Genomic DNA, 8060 nt, shown 5'->3' on the forward strand with positions numbered 1-8060 from the left:
ATCACTGTTGCCATTAGTTACGATAACTGTTGCCATTAGTGGCAATCACTGTTGCCATTAGTGACAATCACTGTTGCCATTAGTTACGATAACTGTTGCCATTAGTTACGATAACTGTTGCCATTAGTGGCGATCACTGTTGCCATTAGTGGCGATCGCTATTGCCATTAGTTACGGTAATTGTTACCATTAGTGATGATCACTGTTGCCAATTTTGACGATCGCTGTTGCCATTAGTTACGATAACTGTTGCCATTAGTGGCGATCACTGTTGCCATTAGTGACGACCACTGTTGCCATAAGCGGCGATCGCTGTTGCCGTTAGTAACGATCGCTTCAGCCATTAGTGGCAATCACTGTTGCCATTAGTGAAAATCGCTGTTGCATTCGCTGTTGCCATCAGCAGTGATCGCTGTTGCCATTAGCAGCAGTCACTGTTGCCATAGCTGTTGCCATAGCTGTTGTCATCAATGGTCACACAAAATGCCACAATTTATTCTCTCATAAGGCCAGCAGTAAAGCACCGCACAATAATTCACATGGCATCATGGCAACATATGGCACCACATGTTTGTTATGCTGAGCTGGTGACGGGAGGTGACAGGTGACAGATATTGCCGTCTGGACAGACTCTGTCTTGCATGACGCCGAACTGAAGCGCTGCCGTCCATTTATATGCAATATTTCCATAGATAATATGTTTGTTATTGTTTATTGTTGTTGATATAATTAAACCAGACATGATATTAACTAACTTATATGTTCTTTATAATGTATTTGAAGCTCAATGTTGTCAAGCATATACCATATATGATGGGGTAACCGATATTCCTTTATTCCTCTATCCCGTTATCCTATTATTCACTTATTCCGTTATTCCTTTCTCCACTTATAATGTTATACCTTCATCTCTTTACTCCGCTATCCCGTTATTCCTTTATCTTTATTATCTCGTTATCGTGTTATCTCGTAATTCCCTCATCCGTAATTCCCTCATCCATTCCCTTATTATCCCGTTATCTAATTATTCTGCTATACCGTTTTTTCATAAATACGTCTCTTAATTCGTATCTCGAAACGCGGCTGCTAGTTCCCGCACAACTTTACTACGAAAAAATAGACATTTTTAGCCCAGGATATAAATTTAATTCTCATTTCGAATTTTGAAAGGAATTTGACTTTTTAATTTTTTGCGCAAATTTAGTCCGCTACGTAAATAAGTGGCATTACTCGGTAATATCCCGACACGGTAGTGAATATAATATATTCAATTATTATTATTATTATTATTATTATTATTATTATTATTATTATTATTATTATTATTATTATTATTATTATTATTATTATTATTAAATCATAATTATTATTATTATTATTATTATATTCACAACCGAATAACTCATGCACAGGGAAAATATTCAATCAATTATTATTCATATTACACCATCGTCAATCATCATTAATTTTTGAAAGGATAATAGGAAAGGATTATATCCTATACTGTAATTAGTTTTTTTAAATAATAAAAATTTAGGAAAAATTTCAAAAAATAAGTGAATTTATTCATACTTTGAAGCACCATTCAAATAGGAGTTCGATCTTCTATGCAAAATATGTGTATAAACATGTTTTTTTTTTAATAAATTAACAAGCGTATTACATAAGCGTTATTAAAATTTGCAGGACAGTAATTGTGGGATTCCTGCTTACAAAACTATTAAATTTCAGATCTTAATTCCCAGAATATAATGTATCAAGATGTTTTTTAATATTTTTTATACTAATAATGCTTGAAACCTTACGCCGCGTGAGCATAGCTATCCCTGCGCACACCCGTTGAACTGTATATACTATGACTGCTAAATATAAATATAATATATGACTAATAAATATAAATATGAGGGGTTTTAAAGCCATAATATAACTATAATATATGACTAAATATAATATATAATATATGACTGCTAAATATACTATGACCTGGGATTGTTATCTGATTTGTTGAATACTGATGTATCCTGCCGACATGTTGTAAGCTGTAGAATACTGATGTATCCTGCCGACATGTTGTAAGCTGTAGAATACTGATGTATCCTGCCGACATGTTGTGGGTTGTAGAATACTGATGTATCCTGCCGACATGCAGCTGGGCTGCCGGTGCAGCTGCAGCAGCTGTTAAGCAAGCAGCTCGCGTGCAGCTGCGGCTTTTATTGCTGCTTCGCGTGTAGCAGCTGCAGACGTACACCTGCTGGGACATCATCAGCTGTACAGCTGACACGCACACTCCAGCTACACTTTGATGCGTGACACGCACACTCCAGCTACACTTTGATGCGTGACACACACACTCCAGCTACACTTTGGTGCGTGACACGCTCACTCCAGCTACACTTTGGTGCGTGACACGCTCACTCCAGCTACACTTTGGTGCGTGACACACACACTCCAGCTACACTTTGATGCGTGACACACACACTCCAGCTACACTTTGATGCGTGACACGCACACTCCANCACATGTTCCTGCAGCCAGCATCACATGTTCCTGCAGCCAGCATCACATGTTCCTGCAGCCAGCATCACATGTTCCTGCAGCCAGCATCACATGTTCCTGCAGCCAACATCACATGTTCCTGCAGCCAGCATCACATGTTCCTGCAGCCTGCATCACATGTTCTTGCAGGTGCTAACGCAAGTCTTATTGTTGGAGCAGCAAATAAAACTCGTTATATTGTTTGTACAGCCCATAACACGCGTTATATTATCTCTGCAGCCCATAACACGCGTTACACGTCGTTCTTATGAGCCGGATTGCCCCCACACCGCGCCGAGTTTAACGAGCGCAAGGAGTGCATAACTCCACGGAGGCGGCGCACAGGTTTTCATTTTTATCACTCGAATGAACATTAAGGAAGGTTGAGTAGAGCACCGTGAATGAGTAATTAGACTAATTAGCTAATCAATTACTCAATTATCTGATTAATTAACTCATCACTAATTAGCATGGACAGAAATAAGTAGCAATATTTTTGGGGGTTTTATAAATTTTTGAAGAGTTCTCACTGCTTAGAATTTCTGGTATGAGCTCTTCAAAATTCCCGTTAATTTTTTCTTATCTCATCTAAAATGAATAATCAAGCTTATGATCAGCGAAAATAATCACTCGTTAGTTTTATCATTGCGTTAATATTATAATATCATAAAATTATAATATTATAATATTTATTATTGGATTATGTTCATATCTTCAGCACATCAATCTGAAAGTGCACATGATTATCTGCATAGTTTCCGCAGCGATAAACTCAATTATCTAAAATATTAATCCTTATTATCATCATCAAAATATTGGACACAATATTAGGGATCAGTAACAGTGAATTTCGTTCACTGTCATGAAAGAGTCATAATAGCCTATGTCTTTGCTAGCTATTTGATATTTGTGATGGGAGTACTGTGGTTAAAACAAAGAATATTTTCACAATATTTTCATCTTTAAATTAAGCTTTTTGTGTATTCGAGTCCCATAGTATAATTTACAATTAATATAATGTATAATAGGATATTCAATGGTACTGACCAACAATTAATAATGTTATTAATCTTTTAGTAGATTAAAATATTTATGAAATAATTAGGCCTAATAGATAGATATTAAATTAAAAAAGCTACATAGTTTGCATTTCAAGATAACCATTCATGAAAGCATATATTGTGTAATTTGATAACATTGGTTTAGCCAACAGCGGCGCTGAATCATTAAAATGACGTCCGAATAGGTTCACCGAAGCGTCCAGCATAACCAATGACCAACTGATGACTACAACGACTGCAGCTAAAGTTCGGGGTAACTCACCCAAACTGCAACGACTCGCAATAATTGCTTGGTGCTTCATGGAATTGTTAATGCTGACGCTGGGTAAAATTATTTAATTCTAGCCTGAAGGCTTCATATAAAAACAAAGGGTAAAAATTATAGGCGGTGTATAGGTGGCCGCTGAATGGGCGAGAGTTTTCCTATTAATGTTAATGGTGGACTGAGTTACAGGTAATGAGGCTCTGATATGCATGAACATGACGAGCGAGTAGGTAAAATATTTCATGACATGCGCATTGATAAAACATGTCATAATAACATTGCTGCAATATGCTTCACTTCTAATAGAAAATTATAAGTCCTGCATAATTTATTTAGTTTTCATCTTCAAATGAAGTTTTCAGCTTAAATTTCACTCGTTTACAAAGAGACTCGAGCGCTACAAAGTTATAATTAATTATTATTATGTTTTCAAAGTTGTTTGAACAATTTTGAACAACTTTTATTTGAGAGTCAGTCGCGAAATAATCTAAATCATTCACGACGCCGACATTTTTCATCGTTGTTAAATCCTTTCACTTTAAATTATGCATTTTATGATATTTTCTTTTAAATTATGCACTTTATGATATGATCATTTTCTTCATATTACCGGCATTTATGATCATTCTCTTCATGTTACTGACATTTATGATCATTTTCTTCATGATACTGACATTTATGATAATTTTCTTCATTTTACTGACATTTATGATCATTTTCTTCATGATCCTGACATTTATGATCATTTCCTTCACAATACAAACATCTTAGGCTCTGTTCATGATCAATTATCTTATTCTTTAATTTTTTTTTTTACTTTGTGAGCGCCCAAAAAGTCCCATGGTCGAAGAAAAAGTCCCACACTTGACGTTGACGTCAAACGGGATTTGCGGGATTTGTGTGGGATTTGTAAAGGATCTTCAGGATCTGTATTGGGACCTGAAGATCTGGGGGCATTAGGCATGCCTCAACTTTCTGCTCGCTGATCAAGGCGCCCGAGAAAAACATGCCTCAAAATTAGCAAGCTTTTCTTAATTCCTATTTTGTCACTTCTTTGGAAAGGACAACATTTTTGTAACAATTAAAATAATTATGAAATTATGTGCAATAATGTATATTTGAGAGACGAAAAGAGGATCTATTGAGTGCAGTGACAACGAAATATGTCATGATGTTTACGAGCACAAAAAATTAACCGAATAAACGTTAGAATATTGTTGAAATTATCAAATGTGTTTCAAAGATAAAGCTTGTAAGAAAGAAAAAATGATGAAAAAAATTAATAATATTCGGGCGCCGTCTAAGACATCAGAAAATTGAACGAAGATTGGGCGAATGAAGAAAGCGGAAGTGACGAAGAAATGTGGAAGTATGAGATCATAACTTATAAAACATATTATCTTTAAACATGCCTCATAATTAAGCAAATTTACCACAGGCAAAATATTTAACGCATAACATTTTATAAAGTCGTCCACAATCTGACTCGTTGTTGAAGTAAGTCTGTAGTAAATAAGTATTAGATGTCTACTAAACAATATTCATTTAATGAATATAAAATTTATTTAGTTAATAAATAGTATATATTTAATTAAATCTCAATGAAACATAAAGACAACAAGAAAAGCGTTTACGAACAGAACTTCTTGCACATCGGCACAACAATAACTCACTCTAAGGCGTAGCCCTGGACCAGCCTAGCACAGAACTAGCCTAAGGGCTAACTTGCCGCACAACTAGCAGCGCTAGTTCGTCCAGCGGCGGGAGAGAACGGGGAGGAGGGGGCGGTGAACAACCTCGCAGGGGAGGGGTGGAGGTGCGGCTGACAACCTCGCAGAATAAGCTGGTGGATTTAGAGGATTGGCTAAGTTTGGATAAGATGGACGTGAGAACCGCGGGGATGGAGAAGTGAAGTAGCTCGGACACACTCGAGGCATCATAAAATAAAAATAAAAATATTGCGCTGTATGGCCCAGTTGGTCAGTATACACATTATTGTTCAAGTTCTTTCTTTGCTAAATTCCGTGAATTACTGCCATGAGTCATAACTTTACACGTCGTTACACGTTGTGTGTGTGTACATCTATAGCCATAACTCTATAACTCATAAATAACACCTAGAGCCATAAATTGTATTATAAAGGCACCCTAGAATGGGTTGTGTGAAGCATATAAATATTGAGGCAGGGTTTATTCCTGGTCTTTGGGCAAAACAAACAGAAAAGATATTGGTTTCTCAGGGAATCCATGAGCATTAGGTCCTAAACAGCCCACCGCAACGTATGGGCTTGCTGCACCATATTGGGATGACCGACAGCAATCCATCAGTACAGTCGTAAATGGGCCTCAGACGGGCCATTACTTCGACTATGTCGACAGCGGGTGGTGATGGTGATGGTTGTTTTGCTGGTGGTGTTGAGGATGGTTGTAGTGGTGTTGGTTGGTGGTGATGGTGGTGCTTATGGTTGTCTCATCTCTGATGGAGCTGGTGCGCACGGTTCAAGTCGTTTAAGTGGTAATACTGAGGTATGGAGGCGAGTGGTTAACACAACTTTCTGATTTTTATGGTACAAGCCATCATGGTCACAGGTTCAAAATTCAGCGAGGTTGAAGAGGGTGCTGTGTGATGAAGCTCTCTGCTTGTCCAGGTCCTAATTTTTATCCACATCACCATCAAGGACACGGATAAGGATAACTGACGAAGTGGACGAAGACGAAACAACATGCAAGTCAAAGGCACAAAGTCTAATATTTAGTGATTCAGCAGCAATGAAAATTTGTGCACCTTGCATTGCTACCTGAAATCGAATATCCTAGATATATAGAAGACATTCGTCCACTCACCTAATAGTGATTACAAGCCGTGTGTCAGTTATAACGGCTACAATCGGCAAACGGTTATTATGTTGACTCATTCAGCCTCGTCGGGTGATGAACTGCTGAAGGTTTGTACCGTTAGTAATCATATGCATGTTATTTACTGGCAGCAAGTGAAATATTTTCATCAAAGTAGAAACTTGTTTCTCCAATTTACAGGTTCTGAAGTCGAGGCGAAGAGAGGGATAATAGGGAAGAGAAGATTGAAAAGTGAGAGGTTGATTGGAAGGTGATCGAAGAGGAGGAATAGGAGAGCGTGAAGGGGAAGGGAAGGAAAGAAGGGGAGGTACAGGGTAGGTGTGAGGGAGAAAAAAGCGATATGAGGGGGGGAGGGGGGGGGGAAGCCCTGTTTGATGGCAGCTGCTCGAATGTATTTATAAGGTGCATTGATGGGCGCATAATAGGTGTGTTTTAGGCGCATAATGGGCGTGTTTTATGCGTCAGGCGCGTTAGGCAGATTGGCGGTCACGGCGCTGGACGATTTTACGAGCGCCGCACTGCGATATGATCGACGACGCAACGCAGCTAACGACGCGGCGTCAATAACGGCACTTGTGTAACTAACGACGCGGCGTCAATAACGGCGCTTGTGTAACTAACGACGCGGTGTCAATAACGGCACTTGTGTAACTAACGACGCGGCGTCAATAACGGCACTTGTGTAACTAACGACGCGGTGTGAATAACGGCATTTGTGTAACTAGCGACGCGATGTCAATAACGGCAATTGTGTAGCTAACGACGCGGTATCAATAACGAAACTTGCGTAAGTAGCGACGCCGGCATCAATATCCAGCATTCTCCGAATCTGTTTCGTAATCTAAATTACTGTATATCCCTTGTTTCATAATTAATGAATGCGTGTTAAACTCAGAGCGTTTCTCAACTCAACCGATTCTAAAAGTGGCGTTAGCGAATTGGTCTTGGTAGGTGGTAGCGCTGGTCTGACTGAAACCAAGGAAGCCGCACCAACATCGAACGTCTGGCAGGCTTTAGCGCGATTCAGTAAGCACAAATGAATGCTTGTTGAAGTTTTGCTTTAAAAAATTCGCAATTCAATTCGTGTTCCATTTCAAGCTAAACTTAATTTATAATCCGATTGATTTCGACTCATGTTTCTTAATTAATATCAAACCCGCATTGGGTTTTGCCCTTTAGTGCACTACTGCTTCTTCACATCACAGCCTCGGATGTCATATTGTAAAATAACATGAACTAAAGAATTTTATTCCTGTCAAGGTTATTTATACATGTGAAATACTTTGTTTTTTTTTAAACTCAGAGTGCAATAATCGTATTCCGTGTTTTGTTACCTTAAGTCT

The sequence above is a fragment of the Hyalella azteca genome, unplaced genomic scaffold (assembly GCF_000764305.2).
Source record: "Hyalella azteca isolate HAZT.00-mixed unplaced genomic scaffold, Hazt_2.0.2 contig4178, whole genome shotgun sequence".
Classification (NCBI taxonomy): Eukaryota; Metazoa; Arthropoda; class Malacostraca; order Amphipoda; family Hyalellidae; genus Hyalella; species Hyalella azteca.